The 16392-nt window shown below is 41.9% G+C and overlaps 1 pseudogene; it reads left to right on the top strand.

The window, feature by feature from the left end:
* The first annotated feature begins 27 nt into the window (after nucleotides 1-27).
* Nucleotides 28-15875, top strand: LOC115196653 (mucin-2-like; annotated as a pseudogene).
* Nucleotides 15876-16392: the final 517 nt, after the last annotated feature.

Below are 16392 nucleotides of genomic sequence, written 5' to 3'. Positions count from 1 at the left end.
AAGGTACACAATGACAAGCAGAGTTGCATGATGGTACATGGCAATCTTTCTAATAAAATTGGTTTGTCAATAATCATGTGAATGTCCACACAGTCACCATAAAAGACAACAGCCAACATCAAAAGTAGTACTGAAACAGAAAACAAAAACATAAAGTCAACCATCCAACCCAATAATAATCATCGTCAATAGTTCATCTGTAGTCTGTTTAACAAGCTGAGAAATGCATTGAATAAATAAATGATGGCTTAATGCATCTTACTAAAAGGTGGACCCCACGCCATTCTATGATGCCTGTGTGAGGGACTCGTGTGCCTGTGACACTGGGGAAGACTGCGAGTGTTTCTGTACAGCTGTAGCAGCCTACGCCCAGGCCTGTAACGAGGCAGGGGCTTGTATCAAGTGGAGAACACCAGACATCTGCCGTGAGTCATTTGCTTTGAGTGGGACAATTGATTGATGGATAGGTGGGATTGTTTTGCTATAGGGACGAAATTCTAATTTATGATTTGTATGTGTAACTTTTCAATCAATCCTCTTTTGGGACCCCGGTTAAAATGTGACATGTTTTTAATTTCACCAGCTCTGTTCTGTGATTTCTACAACCCTATTGGTGAGTGTGAGTGGCATTATAATCCATGTGGATATCCCTGTATGAAGACCTGCAAGAATCCCTCAGGAACATGCTCCAGTCAGATCCCTGCGCTGGAAGGTAACTAATAGCCCTTCATAACAGCTTGGCCGTTTGATTTTGACAATTTACATTCCAAGTTGTTAAACAAATGCACAGTATAAAATATGTAATGCCCTCCCTTGTCCATCTATACTGAAAACGAAATACAAATATTGAAATATCATATCCATTACAGCTTTGGTGAACTAGATACCATGAGGATGATCTAATCTGTGCAGGTGTCCTGGATTAAATGGACTGTTTATATCTTAAAGGTTGCTATCCAAAATGTCCTTCGGCCAAGCCTTATTTGGAAGAAAGTTCCATGAAGTGTGTCCCTATCGTGGACTGTGGTTGCTACGATGGAGATGGAACTCATTACAATGAGGGAGAGGTTATACCTTCCAAGGAGAACTGTCAGAAATGGTATGTTTTCAGATCAACATTTTGACATATACATAGATACTGTATTTACATTACATAGGATTTAATATGGTTGGTATAAGTTCAAGGTAGCCTGTATTTCTGGTGAGATAAGGCAAAGTCAATAGTCCCCCTACAAAGAGGTTTTCCTACCATTCAATTCATTTTGCTTTTCAAAGATTGTGATTTGACCTGTTAAAACCATATTGTGATTTGACCTGTTTATACGTCATTGGGATTTGACCTGTTAAAACCTTATTGTGATTTGACCTGTTAAAACCTTATTGGGATTTGACTTGTTAAAACCTTATTGTGATTTGACCTGTATATACCTTATTGGGATTTGACTTGTTAAAACCTTATTGTGATTTGACCTGTATATACCTTATTGGGATTTGACCTGTTAATACCTTATTGTGAATATAACATATAACATTGTTTTGTACTTCATAACAAACAGCTCTTAATATTTTATTTGAATTTGAAAGGTACTGTAACCTTCTTTCTTTTTCTAGTCGTTGCTCATCAACTGAGGTCAGATGCAGCTATGATGTCCAAGGTAAGGAAAACCACTACAAACTGAAACATTAGCCTACATTATTACCAAGAAGGTAACATGACAAGATGATTACATGATAATAACTTGTGTTCCGTGTGAAAATCCTATTGCAGCTTGCTATTGTTTATACGACGGCAGAACATACCCGTATGGAGCGACCATATATCACACATCTGACGGTGATGAGACCTGCACTACTGCCACCTGCAAAGAGAACGGAACCATTGTCCGGATTATGAACCACTGTCCCAGCACCACAACTCCACCAACTACACCAAGTGTTACAACAACACAGATATCCACTCAAGCACCGACCACAACAGTATTTGTTTTCTCAACCCCTACCACTACCCACAAAACAACCCCTACCACCTACACAACCCCTACCACTACCCCCACAACAACCCCTACCACTACCCCCACAACAACCCCTACCACTACCCCCACAACAACCACTACCCCCACAACAACCCCTACCACTACCCCCACAACAACCACTACCCCCACAACAACCCCTACCACTACCCCCACAACAACCACTACCCCCACAACAACCCCTACCACTACCCCCACAACAACCCCTACCACTACCCCCACAACAACCCCTACCACTACCCCCACAACAACCACTACCCCCACAACAACCCCTACCACTACCCCCACAACAACCACTACCCCCACAACAACCCCTACCACTACCCCCACAACAACCCCTACCACTACCCCCACAACAACCCCTACCACTACCCCCACAACAACCCCTACCACTACCCCCACAACAACCCCTACCACTACCCCCACAACAACCCCTACCACTACCCCCACAACAACCCCTACCACTACCCCCACAACAACCCCTACCACTACCCCCACAACAACCCCTACCACTACCCCCACAACAACCCCTACCACTACCCCCACAACAACTCCTACCACTACCCCCACAACAACTCCTACCACTACCCCCACAACAACCCCTACCACTACCCCCACAACAACCCCTACCACTACCCCCACAACAACCCCTACCACTACCCCCACAACAACCCCTACCACTACCCCCACAACAACCCCTACCACTACCCCCACAACAACTCCTACTTCACCAACAACCACTTCACCCACTACTACTCCACACTGCCTGATCAAGACTGTCTGTGATTGGTCAGGCTGGATTGACAGTCACTATCCTACTATAGAAAAAGGAGGAGATTATGAAACCATAGAAAATATAAGGAAATCTGGTAACAATATTTGTAACCAACCTAAGGAAGTAGAATGCAGATCCAAAGAAAACATCGATGTTCCTTTGGCCGAACTAGGTCAAAATGTTGAATGCAATCCCTCAGTTGGACTCATATGCCACAACAAGGATCAAGGCATCCCACCAATATGCTACAACTACGAGATCAGAGTCAGATGTTGTGTTGATGTTTGTAGCAATGAGACAACTACCACCTCAGAAAGGCCCACAACAACCATTACAACTTATACCACTACCCCAACAACAACACGTACCACTACCCCCACAACAACTACTACCACTACCCCAACAGCTACGACAACTACCCCAACATCAAAACTTACCACTACCACAACAACTACTACAGCTACCCCAACAACAACTCCTACTACTACCCCAAAAACTTCTACCACTACCCCAACAACAACTCCTACCACTACCCAAACAACAACAACAACAACAACAGAAAGTTCAACAACAACAACTACCCCAACAACAACAACAACAACAACAACAACCACCCCAACAACAACAACAACAACAACAGAAAGTCCAACAACAACAACAACAACAACAGAAAGTCCAACAACAACAACTACCCCAACAACAGCACCAACAACAACAACAACAACAACAACTACCCCAACAGCAACAACAACAACAACAGAAAGTCCAACAACAACAACTACCCCAACAACAACAACAACAACAACAACCCCAACAACCACAACAACAACAACAACAACAACAACAACAACAACAACAACCCCAACAACCACAACAACAACAACAACAACAACAACAACAACAACCGCAACAACAACAACAACAACAGAACGTCCAACAACAACAACTAAGTCAACAACTCCATCCATAACTTCTGTGGGCTACGTGGGACGCTAGCGTCCCACCCGCAGTACACACTATCAACAGCCATTGAAATATCAGGGCACGAAATACAAAACAGCAAAAATCTCATAATTTCATTTTCTCAAACAATCAACTATTTTACACCCTTTTAAAGATAAACTTCTCGTTAATCTAACCACATTGTCCGATTTCAAAAAGGCTTTATGGCGAAAGCATAAAATTAGATTATGTTAGGACATAAACTTCACAAGAAAAACCACACAGCCATTCTCTAAGCAAGGACATGCATCACAAAAATCAAAAATACAGCTAAAATATTCACTAACCTTTGATGATCTTCATCAGATGGCACTCATAGGACTTCATGTTACACAATACATGTATGTTTTGCTAGATAAAGTTCATATTTATATCCAAAAACCCCATTTTACATTGGCGCGTGATGTTCAGAAAATGTATTCCCACCAAAACACCCGGTGAATGAGCACATTAATTTACAAAAATACTCATCATAAATGTTGACAAAATAAATAACAATTATTTAAAGAATTATAGATAGACTACTCCTGGATGCAACCGCTTTGTCAGATTTTAAAACAGCTTTACGGAGAAAGCACATTTTTCAATATTCTGAGAACATAGCTCAACCATAAAAGCAAGCTATACAGATACCCGCCATGTTCTGGGGTCAACTAAACTCAGAATTAGTATTATAAATATTCTCTTACCTTTGCTGATCTTCGTCAGAATGCACTCCCAGGACTCCTACTTCCACAAGAAATGTTATTTTTGTTCGAAAAACTCCATATTTATGCGCGATCGTAAATCCAGACACGAAAAGTTAAATAGTTCCATTACCGTTCGTAGAAACATGTGAAACGTTGTTTACAATCAATCCTTAGGGTCTATTTAACATAAAACGTCGATAATATTCCAACCGGACAATAGCGTATTCATTACAGAGGAAAAAGAAGGAGCGGCGCGCCAAATGTGCCCGCGCAGTAAACAACTCACTGGTCCCAGGCAGTCCACTCATTGACTGAGCTCCTATTTTCTGCCCAGTAACAGGAGAAGGATGAAACACGTTTCTTAAGGTGTTTGACAGCCAATGGAAGCCTTAGGAAGTGCAACGTGACCCCACAGACAATGTAGTTTCGATAGGGATTCAAAAGAAGAACTACAATTCTCAGATTTCCCACTTCCTGGTTGGATTTTTCTCAGGTTTTTGCCTGCCATATGAGTTCTGTTATACTCACAGACATCATTCAAACAGTTTTAGAAACTTCAGAGTGTTTTCTATCCAAATCTACCAATAATATGCAAATATTTGACTCTGGGCCCGAGTATTAGGCAGTTTACTCTGGGCTCGCTTTTCATCCGAAAATGAAAATACTGTCCCCGATACCTTAAAAAGTTAATGTTTCTGTACTGGGGTAACCGGGGGAGATGGCTCCAGTATGCCCCCATACCATAAAAAGATAACAACACAAGTAACAGAGGAAGTTACAACTGGTCCAGAATCAACAACACCTACTACCACTACCACAACAACAACAACCACCACAGGAAGTCCATCAACCACAGTAACGTCTGAGACAACAACATATTCCACAACAAGCGAAACAACAGAGGAAATTACAACTGGTCCAGAATCAACAACACCCACAACAACAACTCAGACGAGGACTACCTCTGAGGAAACGACAACAGCCACCACCAAAGTATCTACCACAACAACAGGCTTCACTGTAGTCACAAATCTACCATATACAAAAGCAACTCAAAAGCAAACCCAACAACAACCCCTATCATTACCCCAACAACAACCCCTATCATTACCCCAACAACAACTCATTTCACTACCCCAGCCACAACCCCTACCATTACCCCAGCCACAACCCCTACCATTACCCCAACCACAACCCCTACCATTACCCCAGCCACAAACCCTACCTTTACCCCAGCCACAACCCCTACCTTTACCCCACCCACAACCCCTACTATTACCCCAGCCACAACCCCTACCATTACCCCAACCACAACCCCTACCATTACCCCAGCCACAAACCCTACCTTTACCCCAGCCACAACCCCTACCTTTACCCCACCCACAACCCCTATCATTACCCCAGCCACAACCCCTATCATTACCCCAGCCACAACCCTACCATTACCCCAACAACAACCCTTATCATTACCCCAGCCACAACCCTACCATTACCCCAACAACAACCCTTATCATTACCCCAGCCACAACCCCTATCATTACCCCAACAACAACCCCTATCATTACCACAACAACAACCCCTACCACTACCACTACCCCTACCACTACCACTACCCCTACCCCTACCACTACCCCAACGACAACCCCTATCATTACCCCAACGACAACCCTACCACTACCACTACCCCTACCACTACCACTACCCCTACCCCTACCACTACCCCAACGACAACCCCTATCATTACCCCAACGACAACCCTACCACTACCACTACCACAACCCCTACCACTACCCCAACAACAACCCCTACCCCTACCACTACCCCTACCACTACCCTACCCTACCACTACCACTACCCCTACCACTACCACTACCACTACCCCTACCACTACCCCTACCACTACCCCTACCACTACCCCTACCACTACCACTACCCCTACCACTACCCCTACCACTACCACTACCACTACCCCTACCACTACCCCTACCACTACCACTACCCCTACCACTACCCCTACCACTACCACTACCCCTACCACTACCCCTACCACTACCACTACCCCTACCACTACCCCAACAACAACCCCTACCACTACCACTACCCCTACCACATTATGTTTTTGCACATACAAAAATCTACATTTCCCTGCTGGTAAGTGATAGTTTCCTTCATTAAAATGATAAATTCTGACTACATAATGCATTCATACACTTCATTTAATATCTATTCATTACTAATAATATGTTTTTGTTTAGGTTCCTTGATATATAATGAGACTGACGGGGCAGGCTGGTGTTTCACCTCCTACTGTAACTCAAGTTGTATTGTTGAGAAACAAGCCAGACCATGTCCCTCTACGACCCCAGCTACAGTCAGCACTGTCTCAACTACAGTCAGCACTGTCTCAGCAACAACAGAAGCTACACATTCTACACCATCTACATTGTCCCCGACTACACCTTACATGGGCTGTGAATATGCCATTCCACCAAGAAAGGTAATGAAATAAATTAAACAGAATATTTGTGTTTCTTAGTTCATAGTGTTGTGTAGTACATAGTGTTGTGTAGTTCATAGTGTTGTGTAGTTCATAGTGTTGTGTAGTTCATAGTGTTGTGTAGTTTAAAGTGTTGTGTAGTACATAGTGTTGTGTAGTTCATAGTGTTGTGTAGTTCGTAGTGTTGTGTAGTTCATAGTGTTGTGTAGTTATAGTGTTGTGTAGCTCATAGTGTTGTGTAGTTCATAGTGTTGTGTAGTTCATAGTGTTGTGTAGTTCATAGTGTTGTGTAGTTCATAGTGCTGTGTAGTTCATAGTGTTGTGTAGTTATAGTGTTGTGTAGTTCATAGTGTTGTGTAGTTCATAGTGTTGTATAGTTATAGTGTTGTGTAGTTCATAGTGTTGTGTAGTTATAGTGTTGTGTAGTTCATAGTGTTGTGTAGTTCATAGTGTGTTTCTTAGTTCGTAGTATTGTGTAGCTCATAGTGTTGTGTAGTTCATAGTGTTGTGTAGTTCATAGTGTTGTGTAGTTATAGTGTTGTGTAGTTCATAGTGTTGTGTAGTTATAGTGTTGTGTAGTTCATAGTGTTGTGTAGTTCATAGTGTTGTGTAGTTCATAGTGTTGTATAGTTATAGTGTTGTGTAGTTCATAGTGTTGTGTAGTTATAGTGTTGTGTAGTTCATAGTGTTGTGTAGTTCATAGTGTTGTGTAGTTCATAGTGTTGTATAGTTATAGTGTTGTGTAGTTCATAGTGTTGTATAGTTATAGTGTCGTGTAGTTCATAGTGTTGTGTAAAATGTGTTTTTTTTGGAAACAACTGCAAACTTCAAAGAGTTAGTCTGATCCAGGGGCGCAACTTTGGTTTTAGAAGTGGGGGGGACATAAGTATTATTATTATTATTTTCATCCAGTCAGATAAACACACCAAACAGCCTACTCAACCACTCAGAGGCATCCGCATGGTCCTAAAGCACAGTGTTGCCTTGTTTTGTATCACATTCCAATGATAAAACTGTGTGGGGGGGGACAAAAATGCAATTTCAGAATGTGAGGGTAATTCCCACCATCCCCCTCGTCCCCCCATCCCCAGTGAAAGTTGTACCCTTGGTCTGATCTGCTGGTGACATTGTGGTGTTATCAGCTTGTGCCATTTCATGAGGATACCTAGACCACCTGTTGTGTTCAGTAAATCAGGTGTTAAATGAGGTGAAAAGGAGACTTAGTAGGACTTTAAACTCTTGCATTGATGAGTGATCTATCTATTTGCTACCTTTTTCTGTTCCATCTCTCAGGTATATGCTATGGATGGGGAGACCCTCACTACGTCACATTTGATGGCCAATATTACAGTTTCCAGGAAAACTGCACCTACGTTTTGATTAAAGAAATAGTTCCTCGACAGAACTTCAGTGTCAACATCGACAACTATAACTGCGATCCGTCTGGACATGCGACCTGCCCTCAGTCTCTGATTGTCTATTACAAGTCCTATAAAATCGTTCTTATTCCGAAGAGATTAAACGTGACAACAAATGTGGTAATTATAACTGTGCTATTGTACACATTTATACACATTTATAAAAGTGCACTTTGAAACAGACATTCTTTGATTCAGGCATTCTTTGATACAGACATTCTTTGATACAGGCATTCTTTGATACAGGCATTCTTTGATACAGGCATTCTTTGATACAGACATTCTTTGATACAGACATTCTTTGATACAGACATTCTTTGATACAGGCATTCTTTGAGCTAGACATTCTTTGAGATAGACATTCTTTGATACAGACATTATTTGAGAGAGATTCTCATACCACTTTAATTCTGTCACGTCCTGACCAGGTAAAGAGGTCATTTGCCATAGTAATATGGTCAGGGCGTGGCAGGGGGTTGTTTTGTGTGGGTTTTGGGGTTTTCTGTTTCTATGTGGGAGTTTTCTAGTTTTCTATTTCTATGTGTTGTTTTTCCATGTTTGGCCGGGTATGGTTTCCAATCAGAGGCAGGTGTCTTTCGTTGTCTCTGATTGGAAGCCATACTTAGGCAGCCTGTTTTCTTTTGTGGTTTGTGGGTAGTTGTTCCCGTTTAGTCTAAGTGTACCTAATGGGACTGTTGTTGGTTGTGTTTCTGTTTTTTTGTTGTTATTAAAGAATTAAGAATGAGCACTATCCACGCTGCGTCTTGGTCTCCATTCATCAACCCCTGTGACAAATTATTATATACAGGCATTCTTTGATACAGACATTCTTTGATACAGGCATTCTTTGATATAGACATTCTTTGATACAGGCATTCTTTGAGCTAGACATTCTTTGAGATAGACATTCTTTGAGAGAGATTCTCATACCACTTTAAGACATAAAATAATCTAGCTTCATATTTTGAAATGTATTATTTACTTTTTGTAACGTGGGGGTATTAATTAATAGGAAAATCTGATCTTGCCGACTACGACAAATGTAATTTGCAGTACTACACTTCAGTAGTTACAAATAGTTATTTAACAACATTACATATTGGTTAACCACTTTGATGATGTCATCACGTTAACTCAAAAACCATCATCAAGGTATCTGAAACAGTCCCATGACATTTCAAAGAATTTCATTTTATTGACAAAAGATTAATTTAGTTCTGGAAACCATATCTTATCTACAGTATTGTAATGTTATTCTGTTCTCTATTCTCATTCATTATGTCATGTTTTTCCTCATCATTCACAAGGTTTACATCAATGGAAATCAGATCTTCCCGACCTTTTCTAATGAAGACCTCATGATCACCAGCACTGGGGTAGAGTTACTGTTGAAGATCCCTGCCATTAAAGCAACAGTGATGTTTAAGTCCATTATGTTCAGTGTAACCCTGCCAAACTCCCTATTCCACAACAACACAGAGGGGCAGCGTGGTAAGTATGTAGGCATTGTCTACATCCCAAATGGTACACTGTTCCCAATGTAGTGCACTCCTTTTAACCAGGGGGACTAGGGTCCCATTGTAGTGCACTCCTTTTAACCAGGGGGACTAGGGTCCCATTGTAGTGCACTCCTTTTAACCACCTTTTAACCAGGGGGAATAGGGTCCCAATGTAGTGCACTCCTTTTAACCAGGGGGAATAGGGTCCCAATGTAGTGCACTCCTTTTAACCAGGGGGAATAGGGTCCCAATATAGTGCACTCCTTTTAACCAGGGAAATAGGGTCCCAATATAGTGCACTCCTTTTAACCACCTTTTAACCAAGGGGAATAGTGTCCCAATGTAGTGCACTCCTTTTAACCAGGGGGAATAGGGTTCCAATATAGTGCACTCCTTTTAACCACCTTTTAACCAAGGGGAATAGTGTCCCAATGTAGTGCACTCCTTTTAACCAGGGGGAATAGGGTTCCAATGTAGTGCACTCCTTTTAACCAGGGGAAATAGGGTCCCAATATAGTGCACTCCTTTTAACCACCTTTTAATCAGGGGGAGTAGGGTCCCAATGTAGTGCACTCCTTTTAATCAGGGGGAATAGGGTCCCATTGTAGTGCACTCCTTTTAACCAGGGGGAGTAGGGTCCCATTGTAGTGCACTCCTTTTAACCACCTTTTAACCAGGGGGAATAGGGTCCCAATGTAGTGCACTCCTTTTAACCAGGGGGAATAGGGTCCCAATGTAGTGCACTCCTTTTAACCAGGGGGAATAGGGTCCCAATGTAGTGCACTCCTTTTAACCAGGGGGAATAGGGTCCCAATGTAGTGCACTCCTTTTAATCAGGGGGAATAGGGTCCCATTGTAGTGCACTCCTTTTAACCAGGGGGAATAAATCAAATCAAATCAAATGTATTTATATAGCCCTTCTTACATCAGCTGATATCTCAAAGTGCTGTACAGAAACCCAGCCTAAAACACCAAACAGCAAGCAATGCATGTGTAGAAGCACGATGGCTAGGAAAAACTCCCTAGAAATGCCAAAACCTAGGAAGAAACCTAGAGAGGTACCAGGCTATGAGGGGTGGCCAGTCCTCTTCTGGCTGTGCCGGGTAGAGATTATAACAGAACATGGCCAAGATTTTCAAATGTTCATAAATGACCAGCATGGTCAAATAATAATAATCACAGTTGTCGGGGGTGCAACAAGTCAGCACCTCAAGAGTAAATGTCAGTTGGCTTTTCATAGCCGATCATTGAGAGTATCTCTACCGCTCCTGCTGTCTCTAGAGAGTTGAAAACAGCAGGTCTGGGACAGGTAGCACGTCCGGTGAACAGGTCAGGGTTCCATAGCCGCAGGCAGAACAGTTGAAACTGGAGCAGCAGCACGGCCAGGTGGACTGGGGACAGCAAGGAGTCATCATGTCAGGTAGTCCTGAGGCATGGTCCTAGGGCTCAGGTCCTCCGAGAGAGAGAGAGAAAGAAAGAAAGAGAGAAAGAGAGAAAGAGAGAATTAGAGAGATAGGGTCCCATTGTAGTGCACTCCTTTTAACCAGGGAGAATAGGGTCCCATTGTAGTGCACTCCTTTTAACCAGGGAGAATAGGGTCCCAATGTAGTACACTCCTTTTAACCAGGGGGAATAGGGTTCCATTGTAGTGCACTCCTTTTAACCAGGGTGGATAGGGTTCCATTTGGAATGTACCCATTATGTAGACAATAAACACTTTCAGTATGAATCAGAAGAACAGCTTGTAGTACTCTGTGAGTAAACTGAACATTTGTTGCAATGATTTGATGTTATTTTGTTGAATGTTATTGTATTTTCATGGCATTAAAAAGTTCACTGTAAAGTTACAATGATAGCATAACCAATAAAAAAATACTGTAGGTAGGCTTAAAGTTATGAGAGTTTCTAACATCAAAGAACTTGTGTTTATTCTCATTCCCATATGTATTTTACCTTTATAAAGGTACCTGTGACAATAACAGGAATAGCGATTGCAGATTACCGAATGGACAGATTCATCCATCATGTCCTGGGATGGCTCATGAATGGAAGATTCCTGATGCTAACTGCAACCTACTGTGAACTGCAACCCCCTACCCCACCTACCCCACCTACCCCTACGCCTCCACCCTGCCCGTCAGGAAACACAGCAATCTGTGACATCATACTTAGCCCGTAAGACGTGCAACCTTGTAATAACACAGAGAGACAGCTATATTACCAAGGGAGTCTCATTGAGGTTGCTATGACACTGTATACATGAAAGTCTGTAAACTTTCTGTTAAAGGCAATGGTTGTTGTTCCAAAAACTTAGAACCAAACTTATCTTGCAGACTTTTTATGCCATATAAACATTTTTATTCATTAAGGAAGTCTTCATAAGAACTTCACAGATGCTTCACAAATAATTTCAAAATTACCGTACTTCGAAGCATGTCAAACTTTGTTTAAAATCAATTTTTATAAGATTTTTCTCGTAAAATAGCGATAATATTCCGATAATGTTTTCGATAATGTTTTCGTTCAAAGACTTAAAATGTAAAATGGCCTCTTCACGTGCACGCGCGCACCCGTCTCATTGTTCTCAGATCAACCACTATCCAAATGCGCTACTGTTTTTCAGCCAGAGACTGCAGAGTCATCATTCAACGTTCTGGCGCCTTCTGAGAGCCTATGGGAGCCTTAGAAAGTGTCACGTTACAGCAGAGGTCCTCTGTTTTGGATAGAGATGACAAAGAAGGCCAAGAAATGGTCAGACAGGGTACTTCCTGTACATAATCTTCTCAGGTTTTGGCCTGCCATTTGAGTTCTGTTATACTCACAGACACCATTCAAACAGTTTTAGAAACTTTGGAGTGGTTTCTATCCAAAGCTACTAATTATATGCATATTCTAGTTTCTGGGCAGGAGTAATAACCAGATTAAATTGGGTACGTTTTTTATCCGGCCGTGAAAATACTGCCCCCAAGTTAAAGGGAGTGCTCCTAACCGCAGCTTGTTACCTGTAAAAAAGACACCTGTCCACAGAAACAATCAATCAATCAGATTCCAAACTCTCTACCATGGCCAAGACCAAAGAGCTCTCCAAGGATGTCAGGGACAAGATTGTAGACCTACACAAGGCTGGAATGGGCTACAAGACCATCGCCAAGAAGCTTGGTGAGAAGGTGACATTTGGTGCGATTATTCGCAAATGGAAGAAACACAAAAGAACTGTCAATATCCCTCGGCCTGGGGCTCATTGCAAGATCTCACCTCGTGGCGTTGCAATGATCATGAGAACGGTGAGGAATCAGCCCAGAACCACATGGGAGGATCTTGTCAATGATCTCAAGGCAGCTGGGACCATAGTCACCATGAAAACAATTGGTAACACACTACGCCATGAAGGACTGAAATCCTGCAGCGCCCGTAAGGTCCTCCTGCTCAAGAATACATATACATACCCGTCTGAAGTTTGCCAATGAACATCTCAATGACTCAGAGGGCAACTGGTGAAAATGTTGTGGTCAGATGAGACCAAAATGGAGCTCTTTGACATCAACTCAACTCGCATATTCTAGTTTTTGGGCAGGAATAATAACCAGATTAAATCGGGTACGTTTTATATCCAGCCGTGAAAATACTGCCCCCTATCCCCAACAGGTTAACAAGTTAATCAATGCCATGACGTTATCCCACCACAACCCGTCTTCGAGGCCTGTCAGTTTGATGTCTGCCACATGCCAAATATCTCAATCGGCTGCTCCAGCCTGGAAGCCTACGCCGTGAGGTGTGCAGCAGCTGGAGTCTGTATCGACTGGAGGAACTCAACTAATGGAAAATGTGGTAGGGAAGGACTTTCATATCAAATAAGGGTTGTATCCCAAATGGGATTCTATTCCCTACATAGTGCACTGCTTTTGACCAGAATGCTGCCAAAAGTAGTGATCTATGTAGGGAATAGGATTCCATTTGGGATGCAGAAAAGATGTTAATACAATTTTAAATAATTCTAATAACTTTAAGATTTATCAATATTAATTGTATTTTGGCAACCTGCATTTACAAATTGTGCTCTTACTGTTTTGTCAATCATTCCATCTTGACCATATTACAGAACTACCCTAAGACCAGAACTGCCCTAAGACCAAAGTGTATAAGGCATGTGGCTCAACTATCCAGCCAACATGCAATTCAAGGTATCCATCTCATTCTCATCTCATTCCCATTTCATCTCATTCCCATCTCATCTCATTCCCATCTCATCTCATTCCCATCTCATTCTCATCTCATTCCCATCTCATTCCCATCTCATCTCATTCCCATCTCATCTCATTCTCATCTCATTCCCATCTCATCTCATTCTCATCTCATTCCCATCTCATTCCCATCTCATCTCATTCCCATCTCATTCTCATTCTCATCTCATTCCCATCTCATTCTCATCTCATTCCCATCTCATTCTCATCTCATTCCCATCTCATTCTCATCTCATTCCCATCTCATTCCCATCTCATCTCAATCCCATCTCATTCTCATCTCATTCCCATCTCATTCCCATCTCATTCTCATCTCATTCCCATCTCATCTCATTCCCATCTCATTCTCATTCTCATCTCATTCCCATCTCATCTCATTCCCATCTCATCTCATTCCCATCTCATCTCATTCCCATCTCATTCCCATCTCATCTCATTCCCATCTCATTCTCATTCTCATCTCATTCCCATCTCATCTCATTCCCATCTCATCTCATTCCCATCTCATCTCATTCCCATCTCATCTCATTCCCATCTCATTCTCATTCTCATCTCATTCCCATCTCATTCCCATCTCATTCCCATCTCATTCCCATCTCATTCCCATCTCATCTCATTCCCATCTCATCTCATTCCCATCTCATCTCATTCCCATCTCATTATTTTACCACACGACCTAATGGACATACATTCTTAAAGGTTTCCATTATATTAAACGTTTATAGTCTGTAATGAATTGTTTTCTCTTGTCATAGATACAATGACAAATATGTGCATTCATGTCAGGGAGCACAAATGACCCGTGACTTTGTATGTGACTCATTCATGGAGGGCTGTTTCTGCCCTGAGGGTACCGTCTTGTTCAACACATTCTCTGACACCTGTGTTCGTGACTGTGGTAAGGATATGTCAGTTTGAGGAATACATTGTTTAATTGTGCCTCAAAGTACCACCATGTATGACTTAAAATCTTATTTTCCCTTCAAGGATGTACTGGACCTGATGGAAAACCCAAACAGGTAATAATGTAGATGTATACCACAATGAATCTGTCAGAAGAAATGGTTCAACAGCTCACTTCACATTATATCCCACAAAAAGATTCTGTATAGAACCCCAATTATTTTAAGCAGTTTACTAGTTTCATTGGGGCTTGTTAGTGGTCCAAGCCCTGAAGAGGCTGGAGCCCTATTGTTATTATTAATCAATCAAATGTATTTGATAAAGCCTTTCTTCATCAGCAGTGGTCACAAAGTGCTTTACAGATACCCAGCCTAAAACCTCAAAGAGCAGACAATGCAGAGGCAGAAAGAGTGGCTAGGAAAAACTCCCTAGAAGGAAGGAACCTAGGAATAAACCAAGAGAGGAACCAGGTTCTGAGGGGTTGCCAGTCCTCGTCTTAATAAGTTTGAAGTTTCTGCTAACAGTGTTTGTTTTGTCCCAACACAGTTTGGTGAGACGTGGTACAGTAACTGCCAGAAGTGTACATGTAATGCTGACATAATGAGTGTCCAGTGTGAACCAGTGAAATGTCCGCCACAAGAAATTGTTACCTGTAAGAAGTACGGTGAGGTGTTGGTCAACGAGACGGTGGACTGCTGTCAGATAAATAAATGCGATGAGTAGAGACAGGATCTGAGTTGAGACCAGATAGAGGCACCTTAACGTGCCAGCAGGTTAGCTGGGTACAAGTCTGTGTGTGCTAAATGTTTGGCATATGACAAGGAGTACAAGGAGTGGAATGTTTGCACAAAACAGGTCTTCATTCTAGCTACTTCATAAAGCTTTCATAAGCACTGCATAAATGTGTTACAAAGCATCTATAACATGCTTTATAAAGGGTTCATAAATGTGGCATAACTCTGTGACATAATCACCGGACTGTGAATAGTGTAGCTTGTCCCTGAGCTGGTGGACCAATGGTTTCTTACCTCTCTTTCTGCTGGAGGTACTGCATGTTGATTCCAACCTTAAAAGTAACAAGAAAGAAATTTAGCAGGTGTGTTAGGAAATGCCTTTGTCACACCAATTCAATTACATTTAAGGGCTTTATTGGCATGGGAAACAAATGTTAACATTGTCAAAGCAAGTGAAGTAGATAATAAACAAAAGTGAAATTAACTATAAAAATGAACAGTAAACATTACACTCATAGACGTTCCAAAAGAATAAAGGCCTTTCAAATGTCATATTGTGTCTATATACAGTGTTGTAAGGACGTGCAAATTATTTGAAATAACA

Source organism: Salmo trutta, chromosome 7 (assembly GCF_901001165.1).
Source record: "Salmo trutta chromosome 7, fSalTru1.1, whole genome shotgun sequence".
Classification (NCBI taxonomy): domain Eukaryota; kingdom Metazoa; phylum Chordata; class Actinopteri; order Salmoniformes; family Salmonidae; genus Salmo; species Salmo trutta.
The sequence above is the reverse complement of the archived record's forward strand: the minus strand, read 5'-3'. Positions and strand labels throughout refer to the sequence as shown.